Raw genomic sequence first — 20,966 nt, 5'->3', positions numbered from 1 at the left:
GGATCCATGCAGACACAGGGCAATCCAAATCCAGAACGCTCTCTTTTTCTTACATTAAGAGATAAGGACGTTTTTAACTAATAGTAATAATAATAATAATAATAATAATAATAAATCTTATTTGTGTTAGCGCTTTTGAAGAACCGATAAAAACGTATCATCATTATACATTGAAGACAGTTCTGAAGAGGTGAGTTTTGAATAGCTGTTTGAAAGTGACAGGTCGGTGCAGCCTGATAAATTAGGGAGTTCCACAGGGAGGGGGCAGCTATTTAGGAGGTTCTGTCACCCCAAGTCTAAATGCTTCTGGTCCTCTGTGGTATGGAGAGGGTTTCAGAAGTGGAACGAAATTAAGTTCTTTACACTTACATAATGAAGGATGTTGTCCAGTTTAGGAGTTTCACTAGTCAAGGTAATGTTGTCTTTTAAATCATGTCAGTAAGGCTGGATTTTGTCCCGAGTTCGCAAAGGATGTGTTAGAACAGACAAAGCAAACAAAGTCCAGAGACATACGAAATATTTAACTTGTAAATTTAGATAAATAAAGCTTTAGCACAGACTCCTGAGACACAGTTTGTGCCCAGTGCCAAACAACAAAACTAGAACAGCACCCAGTGGCGCGCACACTGCTGCCAAGGTCCAAAAGTTCATGAACAACATTACATTACATTTCATCACATATCATTTAGCCGACGCTTTATCCAAAGCAATGTACAATAAGTGCATTCAACCAGAGGAACAAACCCAGAACAGCAAGAACCACGTAGTACTATTAGCTTCCTGGAAACAAACTGGATAAAGTGCTACATCTAAGTGCCATATAAGTGCAACTAAACTACTTTTGTATTATATATATATATATGTAAACACCAGAGTTGAGGATTGTGACGTTATTAGACGTTATCTTTAAACAAGGTGTAGTCGGAAGAGATGTGTCTTTAGCCTGCCTTTGTCCTGATGTCATTGTGGTTTCTGCCCCACCATTTAGGAGCCAGGACAGCAAACAGTCATGATTTTGTTGAGGCTCTAGCTCGCAGTGCGGGAGCAGCAAGTCGATTGGCAGATGCAGAGTGGAGTGGACGGGCTGGGGTGTAAGGTTTAACCATGTCCAGGATGTAGACTGGGCCCGATCCGTTCGCCGCAGCAGGCACGTGCACAGACATTTTGGGGGCAGGTGCTCAAACCAAAAAAACGGCACTCCATCACCAAAATTATTTATGAACAAAATAATAATAATAAACAAATAAAAACACAGTAGGATATTTTCAACTTATATATTTATTTTGTTAACAAACTAACTCAAATTATCAAATTGAATAAATAAATGAATAACAGGCAAAACAGACAAAACAAGGCCATATTGTATTACCAAATAATATGTTAAATAATCAAAAGATATTCTAACTTAAAACTTATCAAAACTCTGCTCTGAATTAAATTAAAGGATCTTCACAGAGCATCCCCTCCTTGGTGCCATCTCTTGGAAGATTTTTATTACTCACTGCATTTATTTCAATGCTTGCTCAATGGCAAGCAGGAGAAGGTCGAGAGTCTTTCCCACAGAGACTCCTGAGCCTGTTATTATCTTCAGTTTTGAAAAGGATCTTTCCACTGAAGCTGTTGTCACTGGCAGTGTTACATAGATCCTTACCATCTTCACAAATGTTGGAAAGATGAGCTGGCCAGTGTTCTCCTCCTCCACAATGGCAAGGATTTCTTGCAGGTTCTTCTGAGGGAAAGCTGGGATGGAACACCTTTAGCTCTGTCTTCAGCTGGTCCTCATTTTCCTCATAGAAGTCGCAAAGAACATGGACAGCTTCCTCTGCCTCTGGGTTTGGGGTGCTTGTCCAGTTGGCACACACTGTTAGAGAGTGGAAAGGACCGTATGATTGTGCCAGTTGGACTTCCAGTGATGCTCCCTGAATCTCCTGTTGAGCTCCGCAGTCATAGTATCAATAAAAATGCAGTACACATTCGACCTGTAGTAAATGACTCCACAGAGTCAATCTCATCACTCACTTGCGATGCAGTTGTGCTGGTGTTGGAAACGCACTGGCACTTCTCGTTTCTCTCCTGACCAGGCACAACAGTAGGTAAAGGAATGTTGAGAGCCTCTGCCTTCTGACACACCTTGAAATATCTCGCAAACTTCTCTCAGACTTCAATGCTTGTATTGTGTGAATTACACCATCAATTAGCTTGTAGGCTGTGGAGTGGTCCAGGCTTTCTTCTTGCAGAGCGTTTGATGCAAGAGCAGGACTTCAAATGCTGGGGTGGTGATTTTATGCAGAGGATGAATGCGAAGTTAATCGCATTTTTTTGTACATTTTTGCATCCTAGGCCAGGTCAGGTGGGATTTCTTCAGATCTCATTGAGGAGCATCATTATAGCTTCCAGATTTCTCTGAAGCGGGCCTTCAGTGCTTGTTCCCTGCAAGCCCAACGGGTATCTGACAGCCCTGAGCTCCACAATGTGTCCCTGATGCAGTGACTGCTGCAATTCAACTAAAAGCAGCATGGCTTTGAGGAGCCACTGCAAAAGTATACAGCTTCTCCACAAGGTTGAAGAAGGTCACAAAGTGCTTATTTGACTTTGAGGCTTCCACCAGGACCAAGTTCAGGCAGTGTGCTTGCAGTGCACATGAGGGCCTTCTCATTGAGTGTGCGTATTCTGCTTGAAGACCTTTGTACATGCCACTCATGTTGGCAGCTCCATCGTAGCCCCGCTTTTCATACATAAAGCTTTTCAGCTCCAGACCATTCTTCTGTAGAAGGGAGACTACAGTATTCTCCAGCTCTGGCCTGCTGTTGTATCAATGTTGCAAACTTCGATAAATCTCTCCTATTTGCTTTTGATGTAGATATCGCACTACAAATGACACCTGTTCTTTGTGGGAAACATCGGGTGGTCTCATCCAAGAGAATAGAGTACATTTCAGCTTGGATTTCTTGGATCTCCTCCTGATGGGGCACCAGTGCTGTGATCAGGTCATTTTACTTCTGCTTGACAGCAGTGACACCTGGGGCCTTTTCTTGGTGACTTTCACTCTTCCAATATTTTCGTATGCATCTTCAGTACACTGTCATAGCGGGAAAATAGATTCACGAGTTCCAGAAAGTTACCACTGCTGTTACTTGAGTTACTCTCATTATCACCTCGAATGTTGGTCCCTGCCTTGCGAGATACACTGTGAGATCTATTAACCTGGCTGCATCTCTGTTTGTCTGCCTCTCTCGCTATTTCCAATTCCTTTACATCTGATACATCAAATGAAGTCTGGAGTGCCTTTTTTGTAATTGGTCCACTCCTCACCATGCTTGTCATGTGGACCTCTGTGACAGAGTGCTGCTTGATTTTTTCAAGAGCAGTATTCCAATTTTCTGATCCCATTTCTCCACCTCTTTCTGCTTTTATATCTATCCTCAGGTAGAAAAGCCGATAACTGAAACAATGCATTGAATCAGAACTTGGGGAATACCCAGCCACACATTTCCAGAAAACCAATGCTTTGGAATGACCGCTCCTTCAGCATTTTTGGGAAAAATACTTGGTTGACAGGGGCCTTCACACTGCAGCACATAGCAATGCCTCATTGCACCTGAAATGTCAATATGGGACGGATCTGTAGGATATGGCATGGTGGCTATTTTGAAATTGCATCCTCACTTTCATCAACAGCTCTTTCCTCCACATGCCCTTGCTGTGATGTAAAGGGAGCTGCTGTCACTTCACCCTCTTCTTGACTCATCTCCTCAGGCAACACTGTTTCTGTTGCTGCCCCTGAACATAACTCAGTCCTACACTCTGTCTGTCCTTCCTCATCTGTGATGGGGTAGGGTTACTGATTCTCCCTCATTTGTTTTACTAGTTGATGGCCTGATCCAAGATAAAAGAGAGCTGCTACCCTGAGCTGCTTGCTGCAGTTCCCTGTCCTTCTGCTTTTGAGTCTCCTCTTTCTTGGCATTATGCTGCAAATTTTGTAAGTGAGATAAATCAATACAGTATAATAATCAAGAATGATTTACATAATCTCTATAAAGCTGACAACACAGTACACACACATTTTTTTTTACTGTTTTCTGACAGAGTTGAAGCATACAGCATTACACTAATAATTTACCACAATATACCTCACCAGACTGTCATGTAGCTCAACTTAAGACCTACCTTCATTTCAATAATTACGATTTTAAATGAAACAAAAACTAGTGAACTGTCTAATTTGTAGAACAGTAAAACTGCTCTCTAAATTTCTGCCTGCCTGTCTGCCTGTCTGCCTGTCTGTCTGTCTATCTGTCTGTCTGTTCGTCTGTCTGTCTGCCTGTATTCAAGCCCTCTCTTTCATTAAACATGACAAACGGGCCAGTAAACAGCTGACAAGGCTTTGAAATCACGATTTCGTGAGTTTTTTGTTTGTTTATTTTTTAGGAAACGCCGACCAGTTGCGACGAATGCTTTCAGCAGCCAATGTTGTGGTTAATTTATCACCAAACAACGCCGTGGGGATTGCACAAACAACCGTCATTACCTGTTTGTCTGATGCTGCGGGTCAAAGAAGAAGTAGGCTGCAGCTGCTTGGCCTGGCGCTCAAGCACTGCATGAGCACTGAGTGGAGGAGGAGGAGGAGGGAGGGGCGCGGGCGGGGCTTGTGAGCTGCTGAGCATGTCGGGGCGAAATTCTCACAAGAACTCAAATAAATGCCCCACAGATATCAAACACATTTGGGGGAATTGATGACAGAGAGATAATTTTTATTCTTAAATATTGATGAATGAAGAAAATTGTGCTCCAGCAGAAGGGGCACTTTTCTCATCCAGGGCAAAAGGGCAGGTGCTTGAGCACCACTAGGGGTCTATCTGTGCACATGCTCGGTTCGCAGCATGGCACGCAAGTACTAGTGTCTAGAAACGGATAATGGGCAGTCAGCACATTCATAGACATCAGCAGGGTGTGAGTTATCAAAGAAATCAGAGCGAGACTGTTTTAAAACATTTCATTCACTTAGCTGAATCATTAACCTCATTGGACCTATAGTCTATGAAGCAAAGCATATTTTAATATTTATATAATCATTATGAATTATAATGTAACTAATTCAAAACTTGGGCATATCAATGCATTTTCAGGAATTTATATGTATATATATTTTAATCTACTCATTAAATAACTAATATTTTTACTCGATCATAGACCTACATGCCAAATTTAAATCCTGCTTTCAGTGACAAGTGATAGCTCATCTTGGCCCGTGAGTAAACACAGTAGAACATAGTCAATCCAAATAGTACAGCAAGCTGTAAACAGCCGAAGTAGCTTAAACATGCCTATTTGTCAGACTACAAAGGAGTCTGCTTCAGTGGTGGACCTTGTCCTCTTTTATGTTTTCCAAATGTCAAGATTGGCCCAAATATACCAAAACACAGGTTCCTTTTTGAAACATGCCATGCTCCAGGTAAAATGTAATCTGATGTGGACCTATAGTGGCCCATATGGTAAATGGTGACTATGGCCCCAACACCACAATACAAGTTCAGGTCACCTTGGTTGACTTGCAGTATTGCTACGGCTTAATTGTATTCAGATCTAGTAAACAGGAGCAGATCGTTCAATTGGCATTTATTCCATCCATTGTAGGGTGGGCTAGATTACACTGTGGCAGTGTTTCATACAAATATGGGCCGAAAGTTTGTTTGCCCTGTATGAGCACATGGTGCAAAGAGATGACAGTATGTTTTTTTATCTTTGTCTTTTCCTCCTGCTCTGTAGGAGCAGGTGATGTCTGCCTCAACTTGCTGCGAGTAGAAACGGCAGAAAATGTCTTTGTGAGTGTCAAGACTGCTAAGGAGTAGACATCAGGTCGCAATCAACGTGAAGAACCATCCAACCAAGAACAAAAGGCTGGCAAACTACATCTCAGTGATGCTTACCAGCGCAAACACTTCCAGGCACTGGGACAAATAAGGGTATGTGAAACACTGTTGCTGTGACTTAAGGCCATTTTCTAACATGAACTCCGAGAGAAATGCTCAGACATGTTCGTCCCGTTCTCAGTCACACACTCATTTCTACATGTTGCCATCAGATCCCTGTTGAGACTTTAGCAAGTGACGCCAACCTGAAGCAGTATTGCTACCTACAAGCTCAGTTCCCGACCGCCTGCTGAGAAAGTCGTCTTGGTGTCCCTTCCAGCCTGGCTACATCTTCATCCAGACTGACAAGACCCCCTCTACACCCAAACAGTAAAGGCCAGTTCAATACGACTTCAGCACTGGTGAACTCACCCATATCTCTGCAAGTAGGCCATCATTTGTTCTTTTTTTATGAATGACTGCACTGTAAAATAAACCTCTATCTCTTCCTGTCAGTTCATTTCAGAATGTTTGCAGTGACGCCTTACGGAGCCGGTGGAGAGGGGACGAGGAAATTCAAAGCGAAGCTTCCATTGCCATTGAGTTTGTGGTATTGCATTTTAACTTTGCATTTTACAAACAAAAAGTTATAATTAGAATCAGCTCACGCACATCATTTCCTAGCTTTCACCATCATCTCCAACAAATTCTTAGATTAAAATTTTTTTTAAATCTAAGAATTTAGATTTACGTTTCAAGGGATCTGTTGTTACAGCCGTCCCATCACTCATTGTACAAGTAAAGAAACATTGTTGAAATAGTGTTAGACTTCACTATAAGTGGCAGGGTTCAGTGTTAATGGTTGTCCAATGACTTTTATTTTAGACTTGACGGCATCGTTTACCTCTGATCCAGTCTCTGAAATCAGGGATCCACCTGGAGATTTCCAATCATTGAAATCGTCAGGTTAGTATTTAATTAAATCAAATTAGATTAAACTATTTTAGGTAGCCGTCAGCTTGTTAATCTTTATTAACAACCTGACGACTTTAGTCTATTGGACTGACAGAAATAACAGAACAGTGACAGACTTCATGATTTATTCGAGAGTCAACCTGGGTACTTTAAATGCAGTTTTTCTCATTTTTCCGACATTTTATTATTTCAATTTTTGCGCGCGTGTGTGTGTGTGTGTGTGTGTGTGTGTGTGTGTGCATGCATGCAGCCCTGACTTTGGAAAGTTGTGCTAAGTTCCACAGCAACCTACAGGAGAGCTTTTCAGAGTTCGAGGTCAAAGAATATGGTGAGTCCCTTTACCTCAGTGTTATTTACTGTAAACCTAAAAAGCATTCATATTAATTTTTACTCACAATAAACTTACTTGATATAATACATTTTTCATTTTTTAGTGCTGCCGTAGTTTTGAGGTGAAACTGACGCCTTTGAGCTCCTTCTTCTATAAAATAGTCCGATCTCACCATCAACATCAAAGCTACGATGTGAAGGTTCTTGTTTTGTGGCTCTACAGAAAAGAGTTGTCATTAGTGGAATTGATTGAATTAGAGGATGTGTTGGAGCTTTTGCTGATTTAGTCTGCTGTCATTGTTCAGTGGTGGATCTAGGATTTTTCTAAATCAGGGTCATAAAGGGCCCACAATTTTACATGAGGGACCAATTAAATATCCAATATCAATGCATCCAGTAAGGTACATTTTAGCGCTCCTTATTTACTGTTGGCTCGATAGCTTTAAGCAAAGCCACTTATCATTGAATATATTTGTGTTTTTGTTCAACCATTACTGTGTTCTTCAAAAAGCTTAGAAAATGTAAAGTCTAAATTCTTTATTTTTGTAAGTATTGTGAGTAACTGACCTTTTTTCATTATTATTATATATTTTTTTATTTCTAAAAAAGACCACTTACAGGACATGGTCACTCTAGGCCCAATCAGACTCACCCCTGGATCTGCCCCAGTCATTGTTTTATTTCGTTTTTTATTTTCTTAGTATACTATTATTATCATTTTCTTTTTATTTGTATTAAAGAGTTTATTGATTGTTTCCTATTTTTGTGAAGCGCTCTTGAGAGCATTGAAAAGCGCTATATAAATCTGATGTATTATTATTATTATTATTATTATTAATGTCACATTTTGATGATCCCAATTTTAACAGTCCAGTTTTTCTTCTTTGTGGTGTGATGGAAATTCATCTTGAGAGATTTGAAATAATGAAATTCTCAGACTGGAGTTGCCTTTGAGTCTTTATAATAGTAAGCTCTGCAGAGGTTACACAAATGCACGGGTGCTTAAAATGGAACTGGCCGCAAGTTCACAAAAAGCCAGAACTTATACAAAGAGGCGTTTCATAAACATAATATGAAAAAGACATGAAAGACATGCCATGAGATCATTCAGTGTCTGTCCTGCCCGCTGTAGCAGTCGGAAGAAAACATCACCAAATAAGGGCATACACCCTGTTTATCAAGGTCATAGCAGTGAGACACCGCTGGGTCAAGGGTTCCATCCCACAACAGGTAGACAGTGTCACAGCAGTTAGACACCTGGTCAGGGGATTTTCCTACTACAGTGGGTATAAACCTTTGCTTCTTGGTTTTTAGGTATCTGTTTGGTAAAAAGGTGAGTGGCACAGCATACGTGGTATTTGGGGTTCAGCAGGATGATCAGAAGAACAGCTTCCCAGCTCTCTTCAGAGAATATTTGGTAGCACATACTATAATTCTGTCTGTCAATTTGCCAGTTGCATTGCATTGCATTGTCACATTTCTATCTGCAGATAGTCAGCTCATTCATGATGTTCAGAATGAAGCCAGACCGGAACAGTACCTCCAACTGTTTGCTTACTGTTCCCAATGTGCTACTATACTGTGTTTAATTGTTTTTTCTGGTGTTATGTCACATTAGATCGAGAATGGTAATGGGGTGGGTCCAACTGAAGAGACAGCACATCACACAGACCTTCCAGGATATCAATAAACTCAGGGGAGTTCGACATTTGTATCCGTCAGTGTGCTGACAGAGAGCGTGGTAAGAAAGACAAACTGTGAGTTTGTGCCATTTCAGCATGTCTGATCATGTGTGATTCAACAGCTCCAAGGACTTATTCAATGTCATTGACAAATATGCACGCTATGAGCGAAAAATATAAAACTTCATATAGGATATGTGCATCAGAAATGACCATTTTCATCATATCAGTTTAGGAATGTGAACAAATGTAATGAGCCTGTGGTGGGTGTGCGTTTGTGTTTCTGAACAGGTGGTGAGATGGTGGGAGGCAGAGTTGAGAGGTATCCAGATTGTCACATCACCCTACACCATCCACTCCCAAGAGAACGTCAAATTTTTCAAACCGAATGAGCTTCAATGTTGCGGTAAAGCCCTGACGCATTTTTACAATTTATATAAAATGACAGTGACGTTCTATATTTCCCTATGATGCAACATGAACAAATTATATTCCAGAGGGCAAAGCAGCAATTCACACATTTCATATCATGTGTTTATTTATTTGCTGAGACAGTGCTCATTAATCCACAGACACAAAAGTTGTTGTATAAGCTAATTTTATCTATCAGCTTTTACCAGGCAACCTGAAATAAAATAAAATTACCTATGTTATATAATTAAAATATCTATGGATACATATATGCATTATAAAATATTATCTGAACCTGACTCAAAAAAAAACATGATCAAAACACTAATCCAATTTCAATGTTTGGTTTTGCTTAAAGGGGACATAGCATGCAAATTCCACTTTGTTAGTGCTTTCTACACGTTAATGTGGGTATCTGGCATGTCTACCAACCCAAAACTTGGGGAAAACACATGCTGCTTTGTTATAGTTCCTAAGTCAGAAACGCCATGCTTGAGCTTAATTGATTGAGCTTCCTGGGTTTTGTGTCGCAATGGGGCACTGGAAGCCTCCCCTACATGGTCTTGGCCCACCTCAGCCACCCCGTCCCCACACACTCGTTACTACTGGTTTACACCGAGGCAGCGAAGCTGGGCAGGCAGCGCAGCTGCTCCTGCCGCAGCCGCGCCTGGCTGTTCACATCGGGACGTGCATTTCTCCGCGCTGGTCAGCCCCATGACTGTATATATAAGGTCAGCCCGCGATTCTGCTTTCTCCGCTTGTTGTTGAATGTCGAAGCCTGGGGTAAATGTATTATTCCTATAGCTCCCTCTTTTCTCTGTCTGTCTGCTGGTGTTTGTAGTGGATGGGCAGAGGGGGACATTTAATTATGTGATTGGGAAAATTAAACCCAGGACAACAGAAGGGGAATACAAAGTATGGGATTCATATTTGATAATTTATAATTATATAAAATATGTAATTTATATCGTTTAAAATCATGGGGAGAGGGGGGAGGGGGAGTTGGCTCATTAGCATTTAAAGGAACAGGCACTCAAAACAGGTCACTCGTGGAGGGCTGTTTACAAGGTGGTAAAAAGGGTGCTGTTTTAAATGATCCTTGTGGTATTTTGACTAAAGTATGTCATAGACATTTCATTAAGGAACCATATCAACTTGTGTAAAATGGGTATACAATGTCCCCTTTAAATTATTCACGTGTTTATTTGTACATATTGTAAGGTGTCTGTCAAGGTGCAGTGAAATCAAATGTATAGTCATTAATATTGTATTATATTATTATTATTTTGTTGTTGTCTTGAGTTTGTATTTAAAGGTTAGATAATTACTACTCAATTCAACAGGTTAACTATTCCAATCCCACATAGCAAATTGTTTTGGCCCACACTGTCCCACTGTCATCCAGCCCACATACTGTGTGGAATGATGGCACTTGAGCAGTCCGTCCTGTTTCTGCTGTGATCTGAGTGGCCCCACTAGTTTTGTGCTATTTGTGCAATATTCACCATTGTTCTGTTCTGTCTGTTATTGCACAGTACATACACTGTATACAACAGGATGTAATAGAGTTTGTTTGCCCCTTAATAAGATGTGATTAACTATATGCTTTGATAATACAGGTGAATATTTCTCATTGTTTGGCTGTTTGTTTTGATGGCAGATTGAAGTCACAAATCCAGATGAAACTCCTCGCACAAGGTGTTGCAGTGGTGAATCCAGGTGAGGTGAGGGCAGAACCGCAGCCAATGGCTATGCAAAGCTTACAGTCACCACAGTGGCCGGAGTTTCAAGACTGACGATCAATGTAAGTGTCTGAAGTTTCTTGATTTTCATTTTTGTTTTATACGACACAGTTCGCTTGCAAACAGAAGCTGAAACCTGCATCAGAGCACATTTTTGATTTTCTTTTGCAATTGATTACAATTTGATTACTATCACCCAACTCTGCAGCTCTGTGCAGGTTTCAGATATATTTAGTTTGTTGATTTGGTTCTGTTACTGCTGTCGAGATTTCTTGTAATAATCAAATAATGCAGCTTTAAGTAAGCAAGAACGGATCATAAAGTCCCCCTCTGGTGAAAATCAAGTTAAAAAAATGTTAACACGTCCCCTTTTTTGCCTTTTATATACCATATTGGCCTTTTATCTCGTGCACATGACAGATAAGAACCCTTGACTCCCATTTGATACAAGAACATTTTTTGAGTAAAGTAAGCAGTCAGCAATGGCGGAGTATTTCCACCTTTACACTGCAGTTAAGAAATGCCAGTGTATAAAAGAACAGATTTAGTGTTTTGTAGTCTCTACCTTAGCCTCAGTGTGGCCTCAAGTTTGGCCTGTATCATTGATTGTGCCAAACACTTCATGACGCCAAGGTGCACAACTGAAGTTAAGTCCCTACCACTAACACCTGCTAACTTCTACTGGTAGTTGGTAACCTAAATTGTGCAGAAGATCTTCAAACGTGCATATGGTTGTTCCAAACCATGTCCTATATTCTTAAAAACAACAACTATGCTGTGGTTACGCCTGGTGTCTGACACCATTTCAGAATTTTAGAGCTTCCTAAAACTGAGAAGTTTGGAAACACTGCTGACCCCATTTTAACTCCAAAGCAGTGTTTTAGTCCTAAACGAGCAGAAACAGAGATGTTTGGAAACAGGTAAGGCCATCACATGACCCTATTCCAGAAGAAAAACAAACGCATATTGCCAAATTTCCTGAATTCTCCAGGTGTGTAGAACGCATCATGGATAACCAATTTCACATAAGTGTTGTTGTTAAATTCTGCATTGTACAATGATACAACCGCAACATGTGAAGGTTGAAAACAATTGATTCCTAGAGCAATTCCTCGTGTCCACCGGGCATGCATGCCAAGTGAACGTGGTCATAATTTTCTTTTTACGGTGTTATTATAGATGGGAATTAAACCTGAACGAGCCAAAGCACTCTTACTGATAGAGATCATGTTAGTAAAAACATAGTAGTATGGATAAAGCCTCAGTAGCTGGAAAAGGCTCCTCCACCGCAGAGGTCATATTAGCATATTCACCCATCCCAGTCATGGGACGAGGAAGGAAGGTGAAGTGTCACATTTAAGCCATTTTAAGGTGATATGAGGATTTTTTTATGACAAACTTTTGAATAAATAAATAATAAGATACAGTTGATTTTGAGGAACAAAGAGTTTTAAGGATATAATAAACTGCTGAGTAGGACTTCAATGTTTGTCACCAATAGGGGATGAGACTGGACGGTGCAGAGCTGAGATCTTTTATATGTATTTTTGTTGGGAACTATGTGTGTCTCTAATTGAAGGCCAAGACCAACGATCCTCGTGGCCACTTGAGAGACAAGCAAATGCTGTAGCATGGTAGCTGTCCCATACAACAATAAAAGCCAAAACTACATCCATAGGTAAGTCTAATACCTTCAGATGATAGGACAAGGCTGTGATGATAAAGTACTGTATGTGCCATGAACTATTCAGTGTCTCGATTCAATGTAAAATATCATTTTTGTAGGTGTGGATACAGCAGAGCTGGAATTAGGAACAATCTGAACGTCAACCTCATTCTAAAAAGCAGTCAGATCAAGACAGTGACATCACATACCAGAGATGTTTTTCTCTGCCCCATGCCTCGACCTATGTAAAGTATAAACTCCAGTTTTAAGTACTTATGTGTGAATCTGTGCCCCTAGATCCTGGAGCAGGGGTCAGTTGATCAAACATGGCCGCTACAGGACAAGAGGCCAAGTGTTGATTTCCTGAATATTGAAATCACCAAAGACATGCTGCCATCATTCCGGCATCATAGCCTATTATCATCTAACTGACAATGAGGTGGTGTCAGACTGCGGTGGGTGGATGTCAAGGACACCTGCATGGGTTCGTAAGACTCACGTCACTGATTTACAGAGTTAAACTAATTACTGGTGAAGAAACAAGACAAGCAGAAAGTGAAAAAGTTGGTTCTGTACTTGGGATATATTTCTATGTGTTTTTCATCAAGCACAAAACTGCTCGTCTCCTTTATTCATCGCCCTTCCTTCATGTTTAGCTGAAGTTGAATTCTTTGAGTCCTGCTGCGTCCTACGAGCCTCGCAGGCTGCTTGGATCTGAAGGTCACCGGAGATCCAGAGGCCACGGTGGGACTGGTAGCAGGACAAAGGCGTCTCACGTTCTCAAATAACAAGCACCGCCTCACCCAGAAAAAGGCAACTTTATTCTATCGTTATTTCAGTGGAAATATTTCAAAAGGTGGTTAATTTGAAATAATGATGTATAAAAAAAAAGCCCTTTAAGTTCTCAGTATAGGTCGTTTCAGACATGAACCTGAAGTTTGCCTTTCATACTGAAATGAATGATGCAGGAGGAGATTCTCCGCTTAGACGTGTCTGTACAGCACAGAAATCTCTAGTTGTCAGCGGAGGGGTGGCGAGCAGGCAGGATGTAACGTATTCATCCGGTCAGTAGAGATCTCGTATTTGTCTACAGCACATCGACAGTGGCATCGCCCTTATCACCAAAAGCCTCTTGAGACTCTCATCTGTGTCTTCTAAGGTGTGTGTGGCACTGCTTTTTCATCTTGATATTTGTTTTTTCCCTTTTGCATCTGTCACGTGTTGGGGAAGGGTAATCAAAACGCCCATTCGCTTGCCGGTGAACCCTTCAGAGGATCTCCAGCTCCGAGTCTCTTACTTACACATTTGCGTTCTCACATGTTGTTGCTTGAGAAGGTCAGAATATCTCGTAGGTCCATGTGTGTAAGTATCTCATTTTGAGGGTCACAATTGTTCGCCAAAGCCCAATATATGATAGTCTAGTAATTATAGTACCAATACAAAATGAAAAAGAAAGTGGTTATTTATTTGTCATTACTAGAAAAGTAAAAATTACCAGGATGGGCCTTAATCCATATTTGGACCACAAAAGAATAACGCATTTCTGCTTCATGACCGTTCCTCCAACAAGTTTGTGGAAATTGGTTCAGTGGTTTTGCATGATGTTGCTGACAAAAATATCCACCAACAAACAAACCAATAGACACAGGTAAAACATAACCTCCTTGGTGGAGGTAATAATGTACATGTATAGTGATGAATATCCAGTATACTGTAGTTATCTGTCATGCTGCTGATGCACTTTATAAATACATCTTTCTTCTGGTGATTCAGAACTTGATTTATTTTAATTCCGCAACTTGTATCCTCAGTGTAAATGACTTCCACTGTTCAGGTGTGGGACATTGTAGAGAACAGACACAGGCTGCACACCCGGCGGAGGAAGGACAGTATGAGTGTTCTACGATGCCGGCTCGTTGTTCGAGTCCAGCACTGCCTCTGGGACTCCCTACAGAACAGGTGACAGATTTTCTCATTTGTTTTCCCTTCTCACATTAGACTGATTTCATCCAACTGTCAAGACTAAAGTCAAACTGTAACCTCCGTCAGTGGCTCTGCTTAACATTTAGTCTGTGTTGCATTTCCAGAGAGGAACTGGGTCCTCACCAGGAGGAAACGATTCCCACTATAATGCACGCCACGACCAGCTTATGTAAGAACCACAACCTCTAAACTATCTAGTCCACACATGACTATTTGAATTTTGAATAAAAGTGAACGGTCGTAATGTGGGATAAGACTGACTTGACTAGTTTATGTATCTGTTTCTAATTTGTCTTAATTTAAAAATGTTTATTCCAAACAGCTCTATTTCATTTTGTATTCTCCATCCCTTCTCACCTCTGTCTCTCCTCAACCCTCTTTCCAGTGAGTCATTATGATGTACGAACTGCAGCGTGAGTGCTGTTTGATGGCATGAGGGAGACCCCCTGTCATACACCTGTCAGACGCGCAGTGAGTAAGCATCTCGACGGTGCATCCCTGTGCTGAGGCTTCCTGCACTGCTGCACAGAGGTGGAGAACCTGCGAGACCCAGATGAAGCAGGATCAGCTCAACTTGGCCCGTAGTAAGAGATGGGTGATGAGGGGGGGAAGAGGGCTGGGTGGGTCATCCACGGCCAGACAAGAGATTGTACATAAAGATGGACGACACGTCTCCGCTTTCTCCCACTATTTAGAAATTCAAACTAAAAATGTCCAGAATACAAACGCCATCATTTGGAATCAGAGTCTGATAGTAGCGATCAGGGGGTAGAGCCAATACCAACCAATCACGAATCAGTCATGTGCTAGCAATGTATTATTTTTAATCAGAAAAATTACAACTTGAGCAAAGATCAGTGTGATAAGAACTACTCTAAATGAGAAACACACTTATTTGACGTAGTTCGTTTGATCTATGTTAATATTGCCAAAAACTCTTTGACATCTTCTTTGCCGGTGTCTTTAATGCTTGTGACACAGATTTTTCATCCAGAGATATTTTGTATTCTTTAGTTTTCTTCATTTTTGCATCTGTCGCTTAAGAAATGTCATCAACACAAAAGCAGCTCTAGAGACTAGATTTATCCCGTATACTGCAGCCAGCCACCAGGTGGCGACTTGTAATCGCCTCACTTGTGTCCATTTTTATATAAGATCTGTGGTCAGACTGGTGGTTGTGAGACAATCAAAGTGGTAACCTTCCTTGTTAATGACTCTCCAGGTGAGGAGGACGACAACGATGACATGGACAGCAATGAAATTGCTCTCGCACCAAGTTCCTGAGAGTTGGCTGTGGTCAGAACAAACTGCCTCCTGCCCGCCACAAACACCGAACTGGTGAGGCAAATGTTGTGCCATAATGTATTGGAACGTGATACCATAAAAAATGTAGCCTTCGGCATTCAATAAATTTGGTTATCAAATAAAATATAAAATATAAATATTTTATTATTAATATTAAATAATAACTTTTAATTGATTAAAGCTACCTCGGGGGACCACTCTTCAAAGGAAGGGGAAAGATAGTCAATTTATTGATTAAGTCTCATAAAGGTTCTAAATACAAATTTGGAACTCTGATTAACAATTAAATTAATAACTATAACCAAAATTACCATATATAGATAGTTAAGTTGAAGGGATATGGAGTTCTTGACAGTGTAGAGGTTGGCAAAAAATCACATATGCAACATTAATGAAAAACATTTGTTAAAGGAAACATTTATTATGAATATAATAAAGTATAAAAACACAGCCATTGACGGTGTACTTACTAAAACAAAGACAGGTATGTGAGTATGCATGTGTGTGTGTCTGTGTGAGTCAGCAGAGCCAAAATGGCGGCTGGCTGGCCAAAGAGATAACACCCCTTTCCCTATAGGCAAGCCTAAACATGCTGGCTACTTGAAGAAAACACCTTCCCCTATTGGAATCTTTTTACGACATGTAGCAGGGGTCAGAGCTAATTAGGTGAAGAACATGCATGTGTCTGTGTGTGTGCCAAATTAGACAAAGTTACTAGATTGATGCAACAAAGACTGTGAAGAGCATAACAGACTAACATTACTTTCTCAATAACTTGTAACCAAAATATCACAAACACCACAAATCAAACTTATAAACATCACACAGAATCGAATAAACAGTCTTGCTCTCTAGTATAATTATTAAGCCCAGTTGTGTTACCCGTCCGTGGAAAGGGGGAAAAGAGTTGCTGTGCAGTCTCGGCAGTTCAGAAGTCGCCTTGCTGGTTTCTGTCTCCGCCATAGGACTTGTTGAGCTGTGCAGCTCAGTTGCTGGTTGAAGTTTTCAAGCAGGACAACATCGAGTCGCTGCTTGTAGGGTTGGTAGAGCTTGAGGTTTTTGGTGAGATGAGCTGGAAGCTGCACCTTTGCACTCCTCTCAAGAGAGTTGGATGGGAAGAAGATGTGAGCTGAGAAGAGGCTCGACAGCCTTCCCTCCTGTGGAAGGATTGTAGGAAGAGGCAGGAAGAGACAGAAGAGACAGAAGAGGGGAGAACAGGCCTTATATTGGCCCGGTGGACCACAGGTCATGTGGGTCCAGAGGACCAATGGGAGTTGAAACCTGTGTCCCTGGGGGTTTCCACACCTCTGTGTGACGTTGATGGCCCCCGGGAGACTGAGTCCTGAGGAACATGCGGCTTCTAGCCTTTGACTGAACATGTGATACCGAAGTGTTGTCTCACAAAACCAGGTCCCAACAGCAACTAAAATAGACATAAAAAATACCATACTTGTTCATGACACCACCAACGTTGAAAACCTCTCTGAGTCCTTGCACTTTTTTTTTTTTGATTCAGTGACTCCACATCCTTTATGAAGGGCGTTCCTTTGCAAGACTCAATCACAACCTGGCAGTTCACTGGCATCAGTCTTTCAAGAAACCCACGGTGAGGACTCGTGAATTTTTGTCATACCACGATCATCTTAAATCTCTCATCCCCTTATTTCTTTCTTTCTCTCTGTTTCACCACTCTTATCCTTCTCATCGTTAAGGAATCTGCATTGGCGTAACCATTGGAAGTGATTGTCTGGAAGCTACCTTCATCGATCCAGATCAAGCCCCCACTCTGCTGTCCGTGAGAGCAGCTGGAAAGTTGGCGGGCGATCCTCCACAACTACAGCCCTACGTTATCATGGTAAGTCTGAGCGATGCTTTGTTGTTTCAGGATGGAGTCAATGAGACGATGATCATTTTCTCACTGATGTCAAAGAAAGCAAAAGTAGATATTTAAGTGATTGTTTCTTCTGGCTTTCATAGGGTTTTTGTGTGATCTTGAAAAAGTCTAAGAAAAGTCTAAAATTGGTTGAATTTTAGGCTGTAAAGGGTTTTAAATGTGGTAAAATGCAACATACTAAGTCTTAAATATGTTTAGGTAGGTCATTTAATTCTAAATCAGTTGCACTTTAAGATTACCATTATTCATTTCTGAGAGAAATGTTTTGGCTTCATGCATAGTTTCTAATATCTCTATCTGTGTAGTTCTTTCTCTGTGATGTAGATATTAGCACGCTCTAATAAAACTACAAACAAGACCAACATGGGACTGATAGCTGAGTCTACGAACACCTTGGTCAGAGTTTGTCACAGTACACTGATACTGCCTGTAGTTTGTGAGATAGTTGGTGTTTCACGGTTATTCTCTACTCTGCTACTTCACTTTATCTTCAATTATAAAGAATAATTCTGTGACTTTAATATTCCTTTGTATCTGTCGTAATTGACATAAGTCTTAAATTTCATTCATTATGATCTTAAAAAGTCTTTTGGAATCTACTTGTAAACCCTGAAGAAACCCTGGATAAGGCAGTAGTGGCTGACATTGCTCCTTCTCATTCTCAAGGTCAAAATGTTCTTTTGTAAAACAATTTCAACCATTAAATTGTTGTTAATTTCTTTTATTTACATCAAAGTGTGCCTGAAATTGTCAAATATGAGAGGAATCATTGAAGAAGAATCCCCATCTTCTTGAGGTGATCTTTGACCGACTGCACATATACCTCACTCATTGATGTATCTTTGTGTCTTCCCAAGGTAAGGTGTGGATCTGATTGAGAGGAGCATGTGTGCAGCGCGGCTTCTAAACACGCAAGGTATCACAGAGGTCAGAGTCGGGCAACAAACCACACGATCTGTCCCTTCGTCATCATTCCCATGAAGGAAGGACAATTCCGCATTGAGGTCAAAGGAGTTGTTAAAGGGTCACATCTCAATGATGGAGTCATGAAGATGCTGCGGGTGGTGGTAAGAGAAACACTGTAAAATACCCTCTTTCACACCACATTTAGCAGGTGTAAGAGGACAAAGGCAGGTAAACCTGCTACAAAGGTGAATGACACCTTTCCCCATTGCCAGAAGAGGAGTTTGCCTTTTTTTTTCCCTGGTGTACCATGTTCCCCACGCCACAAACTCCTGCTGTCTTTGCGAAATTGGCACGTTCAACCGGTATCACCTGTCCATCACTGCCAGTCGGATCAAAACCCATGTTCAAGCTGCAGAGCCATTTGACTCGGGAGGAATAACGATTGTATCCATTCCCACAGGCAAAAAGCCAGATGTTAGTTGGAGTTTGGGGTTTTGAGATGTGTAATGCAAGATGCACAACCGCATAATAGGTCGGGCAGTAGTGAGACCTTAATGGAGTCAGTGGGCACGTCATCAGTGACAGAAGTGGCGAGGAGTACTGTAGACAAGCTTTGTGACCAGGCTTGGAATTATTTGTATGATGTGTTGTTGATTTTTCTGTCTTGATCTTAACATTTGCTAAATGTTGATCTCCTTGAGGGTCTCCATCTTTGTTTATGTTTACTGGAAGTGCAGAACCTTAGCAAGTATAACGCTCACCATGCAACCGGTTGCCTACATGTATCACCTGAGGCCTGTTACTATGTGATGGAATGTATGTGTGGCTGCTTTCAGCCCGTTGCAACCAGTGTAACCTGAGTTTTTGTACGTAGCCATTTTCATTTTTAACATATCCTGCTCACTAGGGTGTGTCAATATCATTCCCAATAACCTTATCGGCCCAATAAAGGCATTCCCTCTACCATCAAATCTGAAGGGCAAAGGCTCAGCCAAAATCAGATGGTCTGATTCAGAAGGATTTCTTTTGTGTCACCAGCGTGTCCAGTTCTTACCATCTCATCGTTGTTAATATGGCTGCGCTTACTGCGCAGCCTTCTCAAAATGCAACATCAACTGAGAAAAAGAACCAGACCAATAAGGATTGAATATTTTAACAGACAAACCATTCTGTATTTTATTGTAAACCAGCAATAAAATACTTTATAATACTTAAAAGTAGTTGTGATTTGTAATGTTTGCTTTTGCTGTTTTTTTTAACAGCCAGAAGGTGTTCTGTTAAACAATCACAGATTATAACACTAGACCCCTAACAAAGGTGTCGGTGAGTTTACCACATAAACAGTTGCATTTGATAGTAATGGTAATATTGTGTTTTTATTATTACTTGAATTCATCATGTTTCTCTCTTCAGGAGGTACACAAGTGGAAATTATCAACAGTGGAATCCCAAAGACAGATTTGGTTCCAACACACCTACTAGCACAATAGATTTCTGTGACAGGTGGGATTATATACATTTGGACATGTCGTGTATCGCATGCCTGTAAAATGAATTCATGTTTATTTGCTTGTTTCTTCCTTGATTTAAAGTGCTTTGGTTTTTCTGTTGGTGTGTGTGCCTGCAGGAGGGAAAACATTGCTCCAATGGTAGAGAACGCAATTAGTGGCAGTCGATGGGCAGCCTTATCTACCAGCCGACAGGCTGCGGAGAGCAGAACATGATCCACATGACCCTACCATCATTGCAGCCACTTATTTGGACAAAACCAACCAGTGGGAGGCTGTGGGCTTTCAGAAACGAAACGAAGCCCTCCAGCATATCAAGACCGGTAAGATCACTCAGATGTATTTATCACACATACCTAATTTTACTGTGGCTGAAGTGGTATCAAAACAAACAAGACACAAACATGCTACCCCTGCTCCACATATCCGAGCTAACACTCAAGCTGTTTTCAGACATGAACTTCAATGTATGGCACCACTTTTTCATCCTGAAATATTGGTACTCTTTTTTCATTTGTATCTTTGCGTAGTTAGAAACGTCATCAACCCACCAACTCACTTGCAGTGAATCCTGCAGAGGATTTCTTGCTCACATCAGTCAGCTCATTTTAACTTTATCCAGAGCTTTTACTCAGAGGCTGGCAGGAGAAACCTGGAGCCTCTCACCTGACATTTGCGTTCTCACATACAGTCTCCCCCGGAGAACAAGGGATTA

The 20,966-nt window shown here is 41.0% G+C and overlaps 1 pseudogene; it reads right to left on the bottom strand.

The window, feature by feature from the left end:
* The window catches only part of LOC124854558, a 226,801-nt pseudogene that overhangs the window by 110,418 nt on the left and 95,417 nt on the right, over window positions 1-20,966 (bottom strand).

This window comes from Hippoglossus stenolepis, chromosome 2 (assembly GCF_022539355.2).
Source record: "Hippoglossus stenolepis isolate QCI-W04-F060 chromosome 2, HSTE1.2, whole genome shotgun sequence".
Classification (NCBI taxonomy): domain Eukaryota; kingdom Metazoa; phylum Chordata; class Actinopteri; order Pleuronectiformes; family Pleuronectidae; genus Hippoglossus; species Hippoglossus stenolepis.
The sequence above is the reverse complement of the archived record's forward strand: the minus strand, read 5'-3'. Positions and strand labels throughout refer to the sequence as shown.